The sequence below is a fragment of the Mus caroli genome, unplaced genomic scaffold, assembly GCF_978045245.1.
Source record: "Mus caroli unplaced genomic scaffold, Mus_caroli_1 scaffold_16, whole genome shotgun sequence".
NCBI classification, from domain to species: domain Eukaryota; kingdom Metazoa; phylum Chordata; class Mammalia; order Rodentia; family Muridae; genus Mus; species Mus caroli.
The window spans coordinates 41998399-42020421 of NW_028227271.1; the positions used below are offsets into that span (position 1 = coordinate 41998399).

General features: G+C 44.8%; 1 long non-coding RNA gene across 3 annotated transcripts in view; it reads right to left on the minus strand.

Annotated features, from left to right (window-relative positions):
- The window catches only part of LOC110310163 (uncharacterized), a 205261-nt gene that overhangs the window by 50634 nt on the left and 132604 nt on the right, over positions 1–22023 (minus strand). For 2 of the 3 annotated variants that reach the window (XR_015045564.1, XR_003834956.2), the window contains exons 3-4: positions 15503–15584; positions 9060–9255 (exon numbers count right to left, since the gene is read on the minus strand). This is a non-coding gene — a long non-coding RNA (uncharacterized LOC110310163). Of the gene's footprint in view, positions 1–9059; positions 9256–15502; positions 15585–22023 lie in introns of those variants that run through there. The other variant, XR_002379818.3, reaches the window with a different exon arrangement.

Consider the following 22023-nt stretch of genomic DNA (forward strand, 5'->3'; position numbering starts at 1 on the left):
GGAGCCACTACCCAACCCCCTCATTCCTGTAAAATGGCTGGAAAGGCCAACCCCACCTCATTTGTGTTGTCTGTTCAGTCATTATCAGCGCCACCCACAACCAGCCATAGCCGGGCTGCTTCAGAGAAGCTAAAGAACTTATCAGAAATAACTGCTTGATTTGACATTAAGGGCAGAGTTGCAGAGAGGGACACTTCAGAACACTCTTCACTCCCCCACTTCAAATTAGTCATCTTCTAGCACTAATGAGAGTCTGAGGATATCACAAAATAATGAATTTCTTGGGCAATTCCAAATCAGGTGGAGGGGGTCAGTATTCAGCACCAATCAGAAAGATTCTAAAATGTGAACTTGATAAAGAACATTTTTCTTCTTCTTCTAAATAGAGTCTCACCATGGAGCCCTGGCTGTCCTAGACCTCTCACTATAGACCAGACTGGCCTCAAGCTCAGAGCTCCGAGTGCCTCTGCCCCCCAAGTGCTGGGATTACAGGTGTGTACCTCATGTCTGGCTCTTGTTCAAGAGCTTTAATATGTTGCTTAAAGAAGACAACCTCCTAGAGAAAACCTAGTCACACTCTATATATGAAACCTGTTGGTTTAGATGGTAGTACACTCAGCCTTGGGAGGCGTGGGTGGAAAACATACTGCTTTTCACCTTAGGAATACAATGTAATATTGCTTTCAGGCCCAGATGCTTTCCTGAAGGGTCCAGGACCAGCTGGCTCTCCACTGATCATCGCCTCCACATTTCCCAGAAGTCTGAAAGGGTAAACAGGGCTGCTCATTGGTAGGACTCCAGTGTTTAACAGTCTCAGGATGTATTCATTTACTGAATGGAGTCAAATGAGTGAATGAGTCATACCAGTAAAACAGAATGGGAAGAAAAAAAAAAAAAAAGAAAGAAAGAAAGAAATCCTAACTCCAAGGCAACGATCGCACTTGAATGCTTAGGTGCATAGGTAATTATGGAAACCTCAGTATGTGCCAGCAATGCGTAATCCAGGGATAATGCTAAGGACAATCTTGTAATTAAAGGGCAATGATTATCTGCATTTCGTAACAAAGCAGGGTAGAAAGGGGACAAAGAAGTGGTCTATCTCTCTTTTGAGCACGTTTCTAGAGTCAGCATGGCAGACAAACCCTCTCAGAGCTGGATCTTGTTTCTACTTTGGGCATGAGAGCCAGTGAGCTAATGAAAGGCAGGGTGGTTGTAGCCTGGCTTCCCTCACACCTCTCTGGCCAAGGTGCAGTGCGTGGCTCAGAACAGTCCATGGTAATACCTTGTAAAACCACAGGTGGAAGGCAAGGCGCCTGGCCCAGAGGAAACCCAGTAGTACTTTCTGAAAGGTAACCACTGACTCTCTAAATGTCAGAGGAGGCCCACTTGCACGTTAATTAAGAAGAGCCATGAATGGTTCTGGAAACTAGCCATCAAAGCCACCTGTGACTCTATTCTTGAGTAGAGAAGGTAACCAGCGACCAAGGCGACCTTTATCAGATGACTCACCATGCAAGTGCCGGGGATGTTGTCAACTTCAGTTTGTAAAACAGAAACCGAAGGAACAAACCCGCTGCCGCCTTGCAGCCCTATCTGGCTACAAGTCTTGGGAGGGATACAGTGCAGACCAGACCAGCATTAACTGAAAGGAGATGCAATTTGAAGAGTCCTCCTGGTTCATATCATAGAGATTTGATATGTGGCGATACATTGGAAGAACACTGTCCTAACAATGGACTCCAATGGCCACAGGGATAATTCTTGTATCATTAAAATTTGTTTGGGTGTGTAGACAAATGTTTGTAATCCAGACACTTGGGGGAAAGGATTGAGAGTTCAAGGTCAGCACTACCCTGTCTGAGGGGTAAAAATAATCAACTCAAGTCCCTGCCAGGGATACACCAATTTGAACCAGGGCATACAAGGCATACAGTAGTCACAAACTGGGAAGGTGGATCAACAGTAAGTCCAATGACATCTCCCCTGCTTCCATGTGTGCTTAGAACATTAGCTCAGTGGAACTACAGACTCTTTTTGAATTCCTGTCAATCTATTCAGCAGTCAAAAGAGATCCTTGCTGCCCAGCCTTGGAAATAGTGATGATTTTTCTAAAATCATGTCTTATTATACTAGGGTTCCTGCCAGAGTCTACTTTGACTGTCAAAACCTTGTAAGTTAAAAAGACTGAGTTGGAGCATGCTCACCAGGATAACACACACATATGTGAATTCAAAGAGAAATAGCATGCCGTCTTCAACATGATAAAGATCACCCCTCTGCCTTTGGTCACTTCAAGGTCTGATGACAGAAACCATGGTACTGGATGGTAGTTTGCCTAATAACCTTTAGATCTGCATCCTTCCCATCCACATAAGCATACATTTAGATCGGCACTGCCACTGGATTTACCAAATGTTTGGAGATTTCGTAGTGTGCTTCCCAAGGCCTCATGCTGTACAGTTGTTTTCTCAAAAATAAGTTTTGAAAAAAAATCACAGAGCTCCAGGGAGAGGTCCATTTAATACCAACTGAGTTCTTAATGACTTTAAAATAAAATGAGCTTCCCTCTTTACTCACTGTTTCTCCTACAGAGGCGACTCATCTGAGGGGTTGTGGAGGACTAAAAAGGGAGCTATAAGCATATCCTTTTTTCTGCCATCTGTGTCTGGTGCATGACATATAGAGAAGACTCTTTATGGAGTTAATATAATAAAGGATAAAGATACTTTGCTATGTAAAGGTAAAATAACAACAATCTCCAAATCTTTAAATATCTTGTCATTTACCAAACTGAAGGGACAAACATTAGTTTTTACTGAACAGTTGACTTCTCCAATTCTTTTCTTACGTTTGGGTCCCCAGTGTGTTTCTCCTACTGAAGTAAGAGGATATCTAATATTTCATGCTTTTAATCTGGACAGCGGCACACATACACTTCATGAATAACTTGATGATGTCACAAGTGAGAGAGTGTCAGCCGGAATTCATGTTGGTTCAAACATCTATTGGTAATGCCTGGGAATGTATAGCCAGTTCAAACATCTATTGGTAGTGTCTGGGGACATAGGGCCACGGCCATTAATTCTGGGGGATAATAGTGTGTCAGTTAGAATTTGCCACTTTGCAAACAACTACTGGGAGAACTTAAACACCCAAGTGAATACTTGAAAGAAGAGTAAAGCCCCATCTTACCTTCTGCTTCCTTGTGAAGTCTACTGGGAACTTTAGGGCCCAGCCCACAGTGAGCCTCAGCCATCAAAGACTCATCAGAAGAAGCAATGACACAGTGAATGTGCATTCCTGAACTACAGTCTGTACTAGATTCATAAATTCCTGAGCTACCATTATAACCACCTGTAGAGTCACTCTTCACAGTCCGATCACTGGAGAGACCATGCAAGGAAGATCCCAGAAAGCTGAAACAGAACTCACAGGAACTGTGAACTAGAAACTGTGCAGGTGACAGACATCCTGGAACACTGAGAGGAATGGCAGAGACTATTTTAGAGAACATGAACCCTAAGAGGGGCAAAGACCTGGAAGAACAGGCGAGAGCTCTTTCGGTAATTAACTCAATGATCATCCAGAGTGGGAAGCTCATGAGGTCTTTGTTAAGCACATCTATAAAGGAAAGAACGTCACATAGTAACAGGAGGGTACAATGGTCAATCTCTGCTATAGTTCACAGCTTGAAGAAACCCCTCATTCCAGAGACATTGCTTCTATTCACACTCATTTCTTCTTAAAACTAGCTTGTCTATAAAATGAACTTACTCCCTGAGGAGAGCTTCAAGTTCAAGGCTACCTTGATATACACATCAGATCCTAGGCCAGGCAGGGCTACCAATAAGAACCTGCCACACACACAAAAGGAAAGCAAATTTTTGCAGAAACTCTAGTCTCATGGTATCACGGTCTTTAAGCATCTTGAGAGCCTCGAACTGGTGAGATGGCTCAAAGGTAAAAGGGCTTTGATGCACAACCTGAGTTTAACCCCATGTTTTAAAAACTTTCTGCAATGATTCTGGTCTGTAGTCCTAGCCTAAGCACAGTCAAGGAGAGATTGAGACTGAAACAGAAGAATGGAAGTTTGCATAACAGCTCAGTGGCAGAAATAACAGGAGAGACCTGACTTTAAAATCAGGGCGTAAAGTGAGAAATGATGACAAATGACACCCACTTGAACTGTGCTACAAACAGCTACCTGTTTGTGCACCCCAAACACAAACACACACACACACACAGTACCTAAAAACATAATAACTTTTTAAAATCCTGAGTTGAACCACAACCATTCACTAATTTTTGGGCTTGAGATCCAAAGCCCGGAATGAGTCATAGTTCCTTAGCACAGCAAATTATAGCTTATTCACTTCTCTGGGGGAGACCGAAATGATACCGAGTTAGGAACAAAGTTTGTAAAGTCTAACAATTGTGAGGCTTCTGAGAAACAGAAAAAGAGCTGGCATCCCTGAACTAGCACGGATTGCCCATTGCCTCTGTATAAAAATACCTGAGGAAGGGTCAGATGTGAGGAAATAGTTAATGGAACCAAAAGATATGAGCATCCCTCTAGTAAGCATGTTTGTACTGTAAGTGTATACAGAAAAACATATCTGGGTAAGAGAGGGGTACGTACATACATACATACGTACATACGTACATGTGTATAGACACATGTAACCCAGATGCTGATGGTTCCCTAAATCCAAGCACTGCTCATTTTAGAACGCATCAAAAAGTAAAAGCTTCCATTGCCTCACACCTTCCAAGCACTCTTCCCAGAAATGTGTGTTAAGAGGAAACGAATGCTTTTTTAGAATTTCTCCATGTGTAGATATACATGAATATGTGCTATATGGGACCTGTTTCATTTCTATAAGAGAGGCCAGTTCAAGACAAACAGTACTGCTGGGCATGGTGGCACAAGCCTTTAATCCCAGCACTTGGGAGGCAGAGGCAGGCAAGCTGATTTCTGAGTTCAAGGCCAGCCTGGTCTACAGAGTGAGTTCCAGGACAGCCAAGGCTACACAGAGAAACCCTGTCTCGGGGGGGGGTGGGGGGGGGGGTGGGGGGGGGAAGACAAACAGTACTACAACCTATCTTTCTCAATCAGTGGATGAAAAAGATACATATACCCGCAAACATACACAGAGCTTACTGTGTTTGTAATTTTTATTTATTTTTCAGTCTGAAACAATGTCATACCTAGAAAATAAGTTAAAATGTACAGAGAACTCCTATATAGCCTAAGGCCTTTTAAATTTTGGTATCTTATTTATACTATTATCACAGTACAATTATTAAATTTTATGTGCAAATTAGTTCTACTTGCTAATTAGGAGTCTCCATTTAAATTCTCCAATAATGACTTTTTCAAATACAGGCCCTGACCCAAGTCACAAACTATATTTAGCTGATAAGACCCTTAATTTGGTTTTGTTATTTCTTTATTGTTTAGTTTGAAGCCAGTATAATGCACTATAACCTAGTCTATGTAGCCTAGCTTATAAACCCACAGCAATCCCTCTGCTTTGACCTTCTAAGTGCCAGGATTTCAAGCCTATGTCATCACATTTTGGTCCCTGGTTACTCTTCTGTGTGTGGGAGGGATATATGCATATGCATGTAGCAACAAGTCTGTGTGTCTACATATGTGAAGATAACACAGCAACCTTCGTCTTCAACCTAACATGCCTCCCCTCATTTTGGTTGAGATAGGGTCTCTCATAGAAGTCTAGTCCAGCTAGAAAAATACTAGGGATCTACCACTTCCCATCCTGACATCATTGGGTCTGCAGACATGTGCCACCACACCCAGCCTTTTCATATGGGATCAAGGGATTGAACTTAAGTCCTCATGCATATGAGAAAAGCATTTCACTGACTGAGCCATCTCCCCAGCCTCCTTAGTATGAACTCATTCCTCAATCATTCTTTGTCTTCAGAAGAGTGATTAGGTAGAATGTCTCTCAATTTGGGTTGGTCTTAGAATTATTTCTTCTTTAGTTAGGGGAATGTAAGAATATCACAGAAGTCTTGGCTTAATCCAGTGCTAGGGCAGGCAGGCAGAGCATGCTGTAATACTGGACCAAAATATAAGGCAGAGCTCAAAACACTGGTGAAAGAGCAAGCCATGGGCTATAGAAGCCAACTTCATGATCGTACTAATGACCAAGAAAAATCTGGCTAACAATGTGGTTTTATTCATGGATTTGTGACCAATGTAGCAAGAATCTATAAGCCCATGCTCTAACAAATAAGTGGCACTTTTTTTTTTTAACTTCTTCAGGATTACAACCGAAGACCAACTAAGGGATCAAGCTGATCTACTGAACTATTCAATGTATGTTGGAATCCTGAAGAAGTAGGCTTTAATATCAGTGAAGGATGCCTGAACTCCAGGACGGATGAACTTGCCAGTGAGCATGAGGGCAGTGTGAGAGTATCTAAGTAACCTAACCATTGGGTTCTTGGACTTTCTGTCATAAGACAGGACCATGACCTATAAGTCATTCTAATAAGTGAGGGTGTGTGTGTATGTGTGTGTGTGTGTGTGCACGTGCGCGCGTGTGCTTGCGCATCCTATCAGCTCTGGTCCACCATTTCCATGAGACTATATTGGAGAAGAGGTATTGATACAACACTCCACCATTTCCATGAGACTATATTTGAAAAGAGGTATTGATAGAAGTTAGGAAGAACACATGATACCTCATGCATTGGCAGAGATCTGAGCTCATAAGTTTCCCATAAGAACAGACATTGGATGGGGCTGGTGAGATGATTTTCTGGGTAATGGAACTTGTGGTCTACCTAGCCTGAAGACCTGAGTTTCCAGGAATCTAAATGGTAGTAGGAAAAATCCAAGTCCTACAAGGTGTGTTCTGCCCACCATATATGCTCCCATACACCCTTACACACATGCACACGTGGAACATAAATAACTATTTCTTTTTTAAAGGAGAATGAGAAACATTAGATACTCTTACACTGAACCCTTGACCCCACTGTGATGACAAAAGAAGACAGACATCCATGACCAAAGCAGACACCATCACCAGAAAATGAACTGTTAATACTTTGTCCTTGAACTTCTCAGTATTCGTAACTCTGAGAAAATTTTACCCTGAAGCCAAGGATAATAATTTGTCATTGCAATGAGCGGAGGCCAAAACAGAGTGTCTCCATAAACCAGACCAGGGCCTAGGTTGCTTTTTCTGCTTTGAATTTACCTCTTCTCTGACAGGTGCCAAATCTATGCAGGTATTTGCTTTTCATTATACATATGCATGCTTCTTTGAATGAAAATGGCCCCTGTTGGCTCATATTCAAATGCTTAGTCATCAGGGAATACTACTATTTGGGGATTTAGATTAGCAGATATGGTCTTATTGGGGGGGTATTTCATTGGAGGTGGGCTTTGAGGTTTCAAAAGCCCAAGACAGACACAGTATCTCCCTCTTCTGCTGCGTGCAGATCAGAATATACAACTCTCAGTTCCTTCTCCAGAACCTTGTCCGTTTTTTGTGTCACCATTATCATGGGCTAACCTTTGAAACTTTCATGACATCTCTTCATAGAACACTAAGACAATATGATTGTCCACGTCACTGCAAATATAAAACCAAAGATACTTTACTTAGAGAGAGAGAGAGAGAGAGAGAGAGAGAGAGAGAGAGAGAGAAGCCATAGAGCTTGTTTTCTCTTTCTTCTCATAAAGGTAGAGTTGTTGAGGCAAAGTCTCTGGCAGCCCAGGCTAGCCTTAAACTCACAATGTAATTGAAGGTAGTCCTGAACCTCTGATCTTCCCACTCCTGCTTCCCAAGAGCTGGGATGACCTGTGTGTATGATCTCCAGTTAACATTTTATTCTCACACCCTATTGTATCTTGCAGTACTTACAAATAAGATGTGACTTGGACCTGGGTTCTGCAGACACTATCACTGTATAGTATTTGAGATATATGTGTACATGGAAGTTGATCCATATAAGAAGAAAGTTATAGGCATAGGCCATGGGAGCCTATATATAAATATATAAGCCTATAAGTAAGCCATGGGAGAACAGCAAGAGAAGCGTGCTGCAAGCTGAGGAATGCCTAGAGCTTCCAGTAGTCATCAAAAGCCCATAGAAAAAGGACAGGCTCTTCCCATGGATCCCTGGATTGTAGGGGCATCGCCATATCAGCTTTGCTGCCTCCACAGCTACTGGAATGCATCCCAGAGGATTTGAGCAATCTAGCATGTTTCAGATTGTTTAGTAGCCCTGAAAAACTAACAGACACCCTGTGCTGGCTAGTTTGATGTCAATGTGACACAAGTTTCATACAGTCATTTGGGAAGAGGGAATCTCAACTGAGAAAATGCCTCCAGCAGATTGGCCTGCGGGAAAGGGTTTTGTGCTATTTTTCTTGATTGATGACTGATGTGGGAGGCCCAGCTCACTGTGGGTGGTGCCACCTAGGCTGTTGGTCCGACCTACTGTTGAGAAACAGGCTGTGTGATCCAGGAGGAGTAAGCAGCACTCCTCCATGGCCTCTGCATCAGTTCCTACCTCCAGGTTCCTACCCTGACTTCCCTGGATGATGGCTACAAGCTTGTCATGGTGTTTTATCACAGCAGCAAAAAAAAAAAACTAACTGAGACACACCCCCAATGACTCTCCTCACTTTGTGGAATACAGAAAGGCTGAAGCTAAGTAAGAAGCCATGGAGACAAACTTTACCACACCGGCAAAAGTGACTTTGGCATGCAACTTGTCATCAGTTTGAGCATATTGAAGAAGAAGCCCAAGTCACAATATGAACTGTAGAAAGTACAATTATTTCTGCTTTACAGTGACATGAAATTTGTTGACATGCCTGGTGAGGAAGGAGAGTGCACTCAAGAGGTATTTCAAGGAGGCTACTATGGGCTGTTTATGCCCTCATAAAATTCCTATGTCGAACCCCTAACCTCCAAGGTGATGAGACCTTTGAGTGAGAAATGTCATGAGAACAGAACCCTGGGGCTACAATAAGCATCCTTAGAAAAGACATGCCCGAAAGCGGCCTCACCTCATCCCTCAGGTTAGAACTGGAAGACAGGGGGCCATGAGCCAAAAAGCAGGCCCTTGCCACACACTAATGCCGTCGGCGGCACACAGTCGGGGATGCTCAGCCTCCAGAACCAGGGGAAATCAACCTCTGTTGTTCCACAGCCACACAGCCTAGTCACACTTCCTTATAGCAGGCCAAATGCACTAAGACAGGAGCTGAGGGGAGAAGAGAAAGAAAGAAGAACTGAGTAAACCCTTCTTGCTCTGTAAATATTGGAAAGTGAAGAGGAACAGGAAGCTCTTGTGTCTGATGGGGGCCTCATGTAGGTCTAGAGGGTCACAGGAAGTATTTCAGGCAGCCTTTAGCTACAGGGCCCCTCACAGAGGAAAGCCCCTGGAGAAGCACCTGCCCTATGCTCCGCCCCAGGTCAGCCTCATTTCCCCTCTCAGCATTTGCCCTTGGTCTATTTTGACAAGGCTATTTCCAGTCTATGCCCTCACATACTCCAGCAGACACATGAACCCTGCCCACCCTGGGGAACGACCAATGTCATGGAAAACCCAAAGCCTTACTTACCACCATGCGCAGCAGGCTCTGGGGGCTGTCGGTGACACACACACACACACACACACACACCTGCCCCAGCCTGTGGGCTGGAACATAATAGGCTGCAGCTAGGAAACAGGACTTCCCAGCACAAGCTGCAAGGGGGAGTAGGTGCTGCGGAGAAAATGGGGGATACAGGGAGTTATTGGGGGGGGGGCTGAGGGGTGTGTGTGGCAATACTCTGAGTCTCCAAATGACCAAGTAGAATCTGGATTCCAGCTCGTGTGACTACAGGAAAGGAGAGGTTGGTGCTACAGAGTCTCATTAGGGCTCATCAAGGGAAGCGTCACCGGGCTATCTTAGAATGGTGAGAAAGGACAAGACAAGAATTAAATCTGAGAGAGCGTAAGAAAAGGAATGGTGGGATAGGAGGAGCAGCAACTAAGGCAAATACACCGCCTCAGAATGGGAAGAAGCTAAGTAGTAAGTGCAGAACTGAGGAGCCCAGGGCCCTTCTGGGCAGCATGCCTGAGAGGATGGAGATGAAGCTTGTTAAGAGCATGGGACACAGAAGACACAGCTGTCACTGAGACAATGCTGCCAGGGTAAAGAAGTACTACTTCAGCAGTGGCGCCATCAGGGAAGAGGTAAATAGAAGCCTCAAATCTTCTTTTGAATACCTATGTCTGGCCACCTGGCCAACAGTCCTTCAGAGCCAGGGTTTTTGGCTTCATTTGAGCCACTGCCTCCTTTGTAATGAATATCCACAGGTACAATAGCCAAAATGTTCCTGAATAGGCAACATAAATATGGAGAGGAAAGAAAATGAGATGAGATGAGATGAGATGAGATGACATATGAAAAATAATACACTTGAGCTAGTCCCCTAATTCAAAAGCAATGTCCCCAGTATTATTATTATCTTCCTCAACACCAACATTACTAGAACCAGCTACTCCTCCTGCAGCATCACTACAGCATCATGGAAAGCAACTCCTTAGCAGATAGAATACTGTGCTGTGAGGTCTCCTGGCAGGCCTCAGGAGAAGGGACTGAGGGACTGACACAACATACACACATCTGAAGGAAGGACCAGAGTCCTAGTTGAATCCCCATCATGTCTTGAAAGTGAGGTGTTCAATGGGACACAAGGTGTAAGACCAGAGCAAAGCCAAAGCTCTCTCTCTATACATAGTCCTAGCAGCCTGATGCTGTAAAAACAGCAGTGCTCATTACAAGCCAAGTTGTAATGAGGAGGAGGCAAATATCATCAATCAGTTAGGGTTCTGTGTTGGGTAAACATCAAAGCAGGGGCATAGCCAGATAAGGACAATAACTTAGGATGACTCAATTTGGTCTACCTTGTTGCAAAACTTGGATTGGAAAGGAGTGCTTTTGTGCCCTCAGCAGTCTAAGTGCCTTCAGCTTGTGGCCTGAGGTGGATGTCAGCCAGCTGATTCAGACAATTGAATACACTGTGTCTCCCCAGTGTCTCAATTGATGGTTAGATACATTGTGTCTACTCAGTGTGTCAATTTGGCTGGGCCAAGAGCTACAAAGGGAACCAGTTAAGGACATTTCTAAGGAGGGTTGACAATGGTGTTTCCAGAGAAGGGAGGGAAAGTGAGTGTGGTAAGTAGTTTGCATCAAGATGGGTGAACATCATCCAGCCCACTGAGGATCAGAACTCAAGGATGCCTAGAAAGCTGAATAAGGAAGCAGGAGAAGTGAATTCAGTCTGTCTCTGCCTGGGCACTTGCGCTGAGACACTCTTTCATAATTCTATCTATGCACACAGCCAGCTTCTCTAGTCTCCAGGTATACGCAGCAGACCATCAGAACTTCACAACCTCCGTGATAACCTCTATCAATGCTTTATGAAAAATAAATCCTTCTCCATATAGACACAGCTATTGAGATACATGTCTATCTTTCATTGCACATTGGTTCTATCGTTCAAGAGAATCCTGACTAATATATCTAGCTTCCTCACCCTAACCCCCAAGACAAGGTTTTTCTGTGTGGCTGTAGCTGTCCTGAAACTCACTCTGTAGACCAGCCAGCCTGGCTGGTCTCAAACTCAAGAGATCCTCTTTCCTCTGCCTCCTAAATGCTGAGATTAAAGGCATGTGCCACCAACAACCTGAAATATTTTAATGATAGAGATAGTAGCGTATGTATAGCTAGAACCTCAACCTGCTATAGCACCTGACTTGACACAGAAGAGTTGAGGACAAGGAGGGAACTGGAGCATCCTGCCATCATTACAAAAGAAACAAATAGACAGAATAAGAGCTAAGGCTATGCTCTCAAGGGAAGTTACACAAATCCCAGACCCAGCTCTTTATAGTCAGATTCATATCCCACAAAAGTACTGTAGAAAGAATCCTGCTCATCTTCAGAAGAAATGAGCTGGTAGGAGGGGGGTAAGTGGAGGCAGAAAGGGGATGAGAAGACGTGAGGGAATAGGAAAGGAGGGGGAACCCTGCTGGAGAAGAAAGCAGGAGACAGGTAAGGGCAACATCATCAGACAGGTCCAGAAACAGAAGCCCGGTGTTCTCGTGTGAAAGCCACTACAACTAGCAGCCTGATTTCAGGCTATGCAATCGCCCCCAGATTCCAGCCATGGCCTTCTGAATTGCCTAGGCATGGGAACAACAGCTCTTCCTGAAGGACCGCAGGCGCCCTGCACAGTGGCATTCTGCGGTATCTCAGTAAATACTGAGCAGTAAAAAGTAAACACTTGTGCAATAAAAGAAAGCAGACGGGATGGAAAGAACTTTATGAACTGTGAAGTCCTAAGCAGATGGTAAGGCGTGCTTTGCTTCTTGAAGCAGGCAGGGTAGCCCTGGTTTGGAAGGGGCAGACTTCAGTGTCATCTTCGCTTTGAAAACCAAAGTCAGGATGCTGCCATTCAATTGACACTAGAGACCCTAAGTATGTCCTTAAGCCTGTGTTGATGCCAAAGGTTCAGGTTAGTGAGAGAATATCTAGAGCCATCTAGTAAATATGAATTAGCCTGGAAGAAAGGCTGAGGGCCAAGGGAAAAAAAAAAAAAAAGAGTGTCACTTCTGCAAGGCATATCAAAGCCTATGAATCCAGTAAGGACCCCTGTGAATTCCATAGCCAGGCCTTTCTTGATTTAGTTATAGCTGGGATGCACGTTTCTCTGTGTGTCCAGCTGCTAGAGTCATACTCACAAATGCTCTTGTCTTTAGCTGCTGCTCCCACCTCTACGGAACCCATCACAATGGTCATCAGCAAAGAAAGCATGTGACCAGGTATCGTCAGAGACAGACGTCATCAGAAAAGACACAATTAGGCACATTTTTTCCCCCTAGATGTACAAATCCCTCCTCTTCATTTGCTTTCATGATTTGACATTCATTGAACTCCGCCTTTAGCACTAAAAATACACTCTAGGTCAAAGGCACTGCACCAAAACCTCGGTATGAAACCACAAGAAACCGTAATAGACAAATGGGCCAATATTGGAGGAGGTTTGAAAAGACGTTGCTGTCACAGGGAGAGTACAATGAGCCACAGTTTCACTGCTGTGAAAACTGACAACCGGAAACAACCTTTCAACCTGCACCTTGTGGCTAATGAGTAGTGCTGGCTTGTGTCTATAGGCAGGAGCAGAAGCCCACAGATGCCTTATCATTAAAGCCAATGGAGGCCAGTAAGGGCACAGTCGGGCAAAGAACTAAGAATAACAGACATGGAAAGAGACGCTAGGGACGAACCCAAAAGGGCAAGGGGGAGAGTCAACACATAGATGCCATCGGTATCTTTGGTCTACTTTCTATATAACACCCGTAGCTCTGATAGCTTATTAATAAAAGGGATTCATTTTAGCTCATGGTTCTAGACACTAGGAAGGACAAGACCAGGTAACTTTATCTAGTAAGCTTCTGGGGAGTATCTTAGGGCAGGAAGGGAAATGAGTTTATCTGTAAGAAAAAGATGGGGCGAATCAAGAGGCATCAAAGTTAACCCACTGTATTTTAAAGGGGCCGGATAGCTATTCATGAAAGCTTCTCATGACACTAGGGAAGTCGAGCTGTCTCTCATACTGTATATCACAGACTTGATATTCCAACTCCTGAACTTTTAAGGAATGTACATGCTCATCGAAAGCTCCAACCAGAATGGGATGAATTCCTCCTGTTGAATGTCCAAAGTGGTTCCTGGATAAGCAAGAACAATATTGAGAAGGACAGGAGACAGACAGGCCTGAGATCAGAAAGAGTCACAAAGAATAAGCCTCCCCCCCGTTTCCAGCTATTTCACCCTGCCGGGTTTGGTCATCCTTGTGGCTGTCTATACCTAAGTGGGCAGTGGTTTATTTAGCAGGTGAGAAAGGAACGATCGAGTGGGGCACAAAAGGGTAGAAAAGGATAGCTGTCCTACTAGTAAAGGCAGGGGATGGGCAGACAGGCTCCTGGTATTGCAGCAGTATTTGTTTTTTTTTTTTTTTACACAAACACAACCGCATGGATAAGTGCTAATGTAGAGCTTATATAGAGCACACCTCTGCTCCAGGACTGTGAGCCTTAGAACCTCAGGAGCTGCTCTGGCTGCTGCGTGTAGCAACTGAATTCTAAAAAAAATTCCTTGCCTTTCAGCAACAGGAGAGGATTGGCCAGGCCTCTCCCGGTTCATAGAATGCAAGTCATGAGGCTCATAGCAACACAGGACAGCTCCTCCGCTCTCAGTTTCTCTGCCCTGATGGCTGCACACCCTCTGCCCTTCTCCCATCTGGGAACAAGTCAGCAGGGACTATGGACAAAAAAAGGCTAGTACAATGCTATGAATGTATGAATGTCTACCCCACCCCATGCCTGCTGCCATGAGAGTCATTCACCAGATCAAATTTCCACATCCATTGAGAGGACTGGCCCTGGACCGGGCATGGTACTCTGTAAGCAGTGGGGAAAGTAAGACTACTTTAACCCTGATAACACCTTCTGGTGATGGGGAGTGGCCAGAGGAGAGACAGAAGTTACACCCAACTACAGAAGCCACAGTGTGACAGTCCATTCCAGCTGCGGTACAGTTCAGGGAGCAGTCAGTTCTGCTCAAGATTGGAGATTCACAAACTATTTCCCCAAGGGACTTGCTGCTAAGGAAAAGGTGTAGCCAAGATCAGACCAAATCTTTTGAATAGCCTGCCATATAAAAGGCACCCTACAGGCTCCCATTGATCTATTGTAAGGCAGTAATCAAGAGAAAGCCCTGTTCAGCAGCAAATCAGATGGGCCACTCCTCTTGCTATCTCTGCTCTTTCATTCAATACCCACCGCACCAGAGGAGAAAGAAACCTAGCTCCACCAGGTCACACTCTAGGTTCAGCAAGACTCACTGGAGGAAAGACAGGTACAACAGGAAAGCCTAGGTTTGAAGAAAGACCTTGGGCTTCACTTCTTACCCCCACCAGGGGAGCCATGGTCTTAGCGTACTTCCATCATGTAATGGAGGGCGAGGAGAAAACACAGACTGTACTAGGCATAAAGGAACATCTCACAGTCCATGTGTCCCAAATGTGTTCTCACCTAATTATCACATTAGAGGACCCTTTCCGACCTTCTGCTCCTCTCCTAGGGCAGGCATCTCACAGCAAAGTAACACAACTGATTCTTCTGAGAGACTGGCTTCTCCAGGTTGGAGCAGAGAGAGCATGTTAGCATTACAGTCAAGCAAGTCGGGGGGGAAAATGCTGAGAAAGAAAGCCAAGATATAGATGACTAGGAAATCAGCTTCCTAAACACAAGAAGGCCTATTAAACACAAACACAAACACACACACACACTAAAACGTACCCCAAATCCTGCTACAAAGACTAAAGCTAAATTTTCATTCTCAAAGCTAAATTTTGTTTCCAAAAGGCTCGGAATGAAACCAGCCCTTACTTACCTCAATTTTCCAAATCCCCAAATATTCCACCTTTGATTTAGGAAAGGACCTCAAAATCCTTCTGGAACGCTTCAAGGGTATGCTAGAAAATGCAAGAAAAAGAGAGAGGCTTATTAGTATCAGTACAGAATGGCATGGGGAAGGGGATATTTTATTCATTTAAAAACTAAAAACAAACAGCTGGCAAAATGCCTCCCTCAGTGGTAAAGACACTTGTTGCCAAGCCAGACAACTTGAGTACAGTCACACAAACCACATGGTAGAAGGAAAGAGCTAACTCTAATGGATTAACTCTGACTTCCATGTCTATGCCTACAAGTATCAAAACAGAGATATATACACACACAAAATAGGTTGATTGATCAAATAAACAAAGTTTCTTTAAGAAAGAAAGAGGAGGGAGGGGAGGGAGGGGAGGGCAAGGGAGGAGAGAATAGAAATTCAGGGAAAATAGGCATTTATTGAACAATTCTCCTTTTTTCTCTTTTCCATTTTTATTTGAGCACATATGAGTGTGGGAACATATATGAGCACATATATGTGTGGAAGTCAGAAGACAGATTGCTGGAGTCAGTTCTCTCCTTCCACCATGTAAGTTCTGGGAATCAAACTCCGGTCATCAGGCTTAGCAATAGGTGTCTTTACCCACTAAGCAATTTTGTAGAACCCCCCCTTTAAAAAAAAAAATGTAATTGTTGTTGAGCAATTCTTATGTGCTAAGCTTCATGTTAGAACATTGTATTCCTGTTTTGATCTCTTTGTGTTCCTAAGTCACACAAACAACAAGGCCACAGCTGATAGTTGGTCTTACTGAGTGCCATGTCCCCACCCGTCACCAATCATGTTCTCTTCCTCACTGGTATTTCCATTGCAAGAATTCTAGGTGCTGAAGAATAAAAAAACCTATCTCCATTCTGATAACAACCTTGTGTTCCTGGCCTAGCCCATTATGTAAACACAGTGGAATGGTGTAGGCAACAGAAGCTGAATGGGATAAACTTAGCCTAAGTGTTAGCAAAGTTTACCACTCACTGCAGGCATGGTGAACTGTGCAGGAAACAGACACAGACACACACACACACACACACACACTCACACACCATAGTCTCTACGGAGACTCTAATCCTCAGTGATCATTGCAACAGCTTCAGGAGGTGGCTGGAAGAGGAGTAGTGTAAGGAATGAGGCATTCAAGTGTTAGGTCCCATGAGCCAAGGGAGGACTGTTTTAGCTGGGTGCAAAGTGCCAAGTAGGTCTTGGTGGACTCATACATGACTTCTCCTGCCATAACCGGGAGATTGATACTACAGCGTGGTACCTGGAGACAGCCACATTATACAATTCCATGTTCCCTTCCCTGTAGACCTTTTTCCTGCCCCCCTCCCCTGCAAACCACCCAGGGCATCGGCAGTCAGGACACTAATAAGATCAAGCTTAGTTGGCGCCGACTCAGCATAAAAGCCACTTGAACAGAGCTGGGAGCAGAGGGCACATGGCTCATAGTATATATTCCTCTTACTGAATTCCCCCTTGTAGTTCAGATACACCTTAGCCATAATTTCCTCATCTGGGGTCTGTTGTCATAGTTTTCTGAATGTGTTTGTACTAAAGCCCTGCAAGGCTGAGTGGATGTCCGCCTCGACACAGCCAGTGCCCAGAATTCAGTTCCCAGCAGATGCAGGTGAATTCCCCTCCCCAGAAAGTCCTGCTGACTAGTGGTGGACTCAGAAAGATGCCCTCCTGTCCCCAGCACCTCTGTACTCAGCAAGCAGCCACCCACACATCACTGCCATTTATACCAGGAAAGCACTTCTAGTCTGAGTGTCACACTGCAATCACTTTGTGACCCTAAAAGGCCAAGCACATAAGCACATAGCTTCCTGGATGTTGGTGAGCTCTTCTTATCAGACCCCTCAGAGGACAGCCCACCATTACCGATCTGCAAGTCCTTCTCTGGCGGCACCTCATCAAAAATTTCAGCTCTCTGAGTCTCTGTCTTCTTTTCAGCAGTATTCTGGGTAGAAAGTGGGTCTTAGCAGAGTTCAAAGCACTTAGACATGTCAGCTACTGCACGCTTTAGACTTCTTCATTGACTCCTAACAGGATTTAAAAACCCCAAAGGTCGGCCCCCTTCTTAGTGCATCACAATTACCCATGGAGGAGAGTACACAGGCTTAGTTTGCTCATCTGTGGAATGGGTAGGTGGCAGCAATATGCAATAGCAATACCAAATGAGACATTTGAAGGAAGCCATCCAACACTGAACAATAAATCAGTATGGCTGAGTTGTTGGTTTCTAAGTTGGCTCTCTATCTCCTTGGCAATAGGAGAAGGGCAAGGACACAGTAAAGACCACATACTAGCTCCTGCCAGAGGAAAAAAACACAAGGACCTCTTCCCAAGGCAGTCAAACTGCTGAGTGGTTTTAATTGATGTTTTTGACCATACAGAAGGAGTGATGTTCTATGAAAATTAGGAAATTAAAGATTCTAAGTTTCTTCCAAGAGCATGGGGGCAGGGGGGGTGTGTAGAATCCCGGGGGCTTAGTGCCTCAGGGTGCAGAGTAGAAAAGTCTCAATCTTACTGTCACACATAGAACTTGTAGAGTCACAGATTCCTACCCTCCCACAGAGATGAGCTAGGGATAAGAGACATGTGCACACAGGGTGACAGGACTCATCTGTCCACTTTGAGGGGATCTGTTCAGAAGTCCCTCAGGCAACCCAGCAGAAGGAAGAGGGTAGGGAGGGGGTCAGCCTGCTGCAGATGCTGCTGCTCAGGTTCCCTTGTCATATCACTGCCAACACTCTCCCCAAGAATAGGACAGTAGTTTGCTCCCTGACATCTGACATGGCCAAGCAAACCATGGGTCTGCTAAAGGCCTTTAGACATGGCAAAATGTCAACTGCTGGGACCCAAAGTTTATGTCATACTTTCTGTGACTAGGCAGAACAAAGGACTCAGTATCTGTGTGACAGGCAGATCCAGGCCACCCAAGATCCTTAAGAATGGAGAGACAAGAGGGCTGATTGGATGCCCACTCCTTAGCCCTTTGGCTCTGGGATCTGCAGCAGAATTCCAAGTATGCTCAGGTCCCTCATCCTCTTCTCCACATCATAAGGCCAAAGGTGGGCCATGTAATCTTCTTTGCAGCAAACAGGGTGGGGGTGGAGGGGTGGGAGGGGTGGAGGGAGCGCATATACAATGGCTAAGGAACTTCAACAAAGATAAGCAGTCCCTGGGTAAGGCAGGGGGTCCATCATTAAAGGATGGAGATGGAGACACAATCCATCACAACAGAGGCTCACCAGTTCTGTTCTCAGTAATTTAGCTTCCTCATCTGGGGCAGCTGGTTGTTTACTCGGACCGTGAGGCCAAATGGCCGCACAGATGTTGCCATGATCAGTCAGCCATGGGTAGCAGATCTTACACACTTAGCAGGAAATAATGAGCCAGCTAGAAAATAAGTGACCATGGATGGATTCCTCAGGAATCCATCCAAACACCATCTGACCACTGCAAACAGATCGGGCCAGTAGACTGGGGCACCTGTAGCAGCTGAGAAAAGCCAAATACCTGGTTGTTCAACCAAGACGTTTCTGAGCACAAGTGTGATGTCAAAGGGTATTTGCTCTCCCCAAAGAAGGCCCTGAAAAAGATCGAATACAGATACAGCTGGATGATTCCAGGAGGGTTGGCCCAACCTGGCTCCTACCCTTGTTGAATTCTATGAAATCCATCAAGGCTAAGCATGAAAGCATCAGGGACAATCTCAGGACACTGGCTGCCAGGGGTCAAAATGAGAGCCCCAGGAAGTAGCAAGTATCTCTTCGGTTCTCTGGCCCTGACTTGTATTCAAAGATAGAGAGCAGCAGCCATTACCTTCTTGGAGGCTGAGGAAGCCAACACAATACAGCCCCAGCTCACAGTAGGGGCTTGGTAAGCATTTTGTTATTCTCAGTGTCTAACTGCTGTCACTCCTTGATCCTCCTGCTTAGTAAGGAGCTTTCTTAGAGAACTGGGTCAATTCTTACCATGGTGAGTGTTTGCAATCCCAGTGCTTGGTAGTTACAAGCAAGGCTGTTCTCACTCTACTATCTCTTCCCACTGCACCCTCTTGGCCTTCCGACTTCTGCCATATTGTAAGGCAGATGCAGTTGCCCAACCATGGACTAACTTCCCAAAGCCCAGAAACACAAACCTAAACAAACATCTTTCCTTTATAAATTACTACGCCTCAAGTACTTGGAGGCTTAGACACTTACTGAAAAGGGGCTTGAAAAGAAATAGACCAAGATGTTTGCTTTGTTTTAAATACAAAAGCGGGAAAAAACAAAAACAAATAAACAAATAAACAAAAACCAATAACAACAACAAAACACCAAAGAAATGAACACATTACTGTATGAGCCAGCACTGAGCACGAAGCAGTGATCATTCCCACGCAGCATCATGTTTCTTCCCTGGCACACAGCCGTCACTCATTCCTTGCACATATTCCTGCTTTCAGAAGATAGATGGGCTAAATCTTACAGAGCTGTCCAACCTTTTGCCATTGCGATATGATAGTGTCATCTACGAAAGTAGTGAACTGCATTAACAGCTATCGTGAGACTCAAGTGGCCTATTGGCCACAGGTTCGACACACCTGGTTCCAAATGGCTAAACTAGTATCCTGGGTAACACCTAAGGGTGTCAAAGATTTGATCACTAATTGGTGAGGTCATATACCCTTGACTCCCCAGCACAGCTTAAAAAAAAAAGCCATCAAGGAAAGTCAACCTCAAGAAATTCAACTCAGGCAGTGTGTAAGGCCTTTCCTCTGCACAGCAGTGACCTAAAGAGAATGGCAGGGACTGTTATCAGTCCCAGTTAGGGCTTAAGAAGCCAAGGCTCAGAAGAGCCATGAACAGAACATTGGGGTTCCACAGAGGAGAAGCTGGGAGGGGTAGGGGAAGGTATAGCTTCTACAAACTGGGAACTGGAAGACAGGATGCTCTCAGGTCAGTGAGGACCACTATGATTCTATGGAGAAAGGCTATTTGGTCCAAGAACTCTGGTTTCTAAGTCAAGCTCCCTGAGCAGTAGGCATGCATGGGTCAGGGTAACATCATGTGCGAAGGATGGAGCAGATAACAGGTGTAAACATGATCACTGGTGAAACTGAGGATTCGGTGAAGTGTGGGAGGAAGAAGGGTCCTAGAAGGTTGATGGTGCCGGAAGATTTCCCCGAACCATGAGAAGCCCGTCATCTCACTGCTGTCCACCTCAAACTTTCCTTTTCATACCTACACTTGCATTCACCTTTCTTTTATAAGAACCTTCCTACCATAGGGTTGTTAAGTGATGAAGTCACCACCCAAAGTAGTTTCATTTCTCCAACCTCAAAACCCTCCTTTCCTGCCGCACACTCACAGCTTGTCACCCAGAACATCAAAGCCATTGCTTTCCGGAAAGCTTCTCTGATCACCTGGGTGACTTGTGGAGATAAAAACAAACTAGAGATCATCTACTTCCTGCTATGTCTCGGTCAAGGCAAGAGCTGGAAAATGGGGCCAGAGTATACCAACAAACACTTCCCAAAGAGTTGTAAGGTCCCAACTCAAAAGCACTTCCTACCAAGGGCTCTTGCCAAGGTAGGCAGTCGTACCAAGCTATCTCTGTCTTTTTCAAATAGAAACTATAATGATCTCATGTTCACTCTGTAGAGTCTCTACTTACTGAACTGTAATGACAGCTCATTTGCATACAGGAAAAGTAAGTCAAGAAGTTACACACACCCTGGGCTGTAGTTTTTGGTGACTCACAGAAGAAAGTGTATAGATTATTTCCATTCGGCTCCATCCTTCAATTACTTAAGTGATGGAAAGTCACAGAGCCAATGGGACCCCTGGGGAAGTTCCAAGCTACTGGGAATTCAAACAGTTAATGTAAGTTTAGCAGGGAGTTTCCCGTGGTGCACAGGTGCATCAGGTGGGCCGTGATGGAGAGTCCCACCCCTGAGACACCTCGCACCTCATCTCAAGAAATGATCTTCTAGAAACACAAGGAAACACCGAGTCCCAGAGCCCATGATCCAGGAAGTTACATCTCCGGGTTGACTCTTCCAGGAAGCCAGTACTGAACCTACCTCATATTATAAACTTCCTATTTGTAGCCATGGTGCACGATGCTTATAAGGAGCTCAGTAGATCATTGTCCAAATAGTAAGCACTTGCTGAATGAATTACAGTTTCCATAGCGCTTGGGTGAAAACATTTCCCTAAATACTGATTGCTTATTTTGTGCTAGGTACCATGCATCTATCATTAAACAGTTGCTTAGTACAACCAACTGACACTCCGCTGTCAGCTTCTTTGGAGACAACTTTAGCTGAACAGGATCAAACTCAAGTATCCTTCCAGACAATGGTACATTGTCACTGATCAACCGTCATGCCACCACAATTCAGGACAGTTCTCAAAGAGCATTCTAGTGTGGTCTATGCAGAGCTCTCTCTGGGGCTATGCTATGCTCAGACA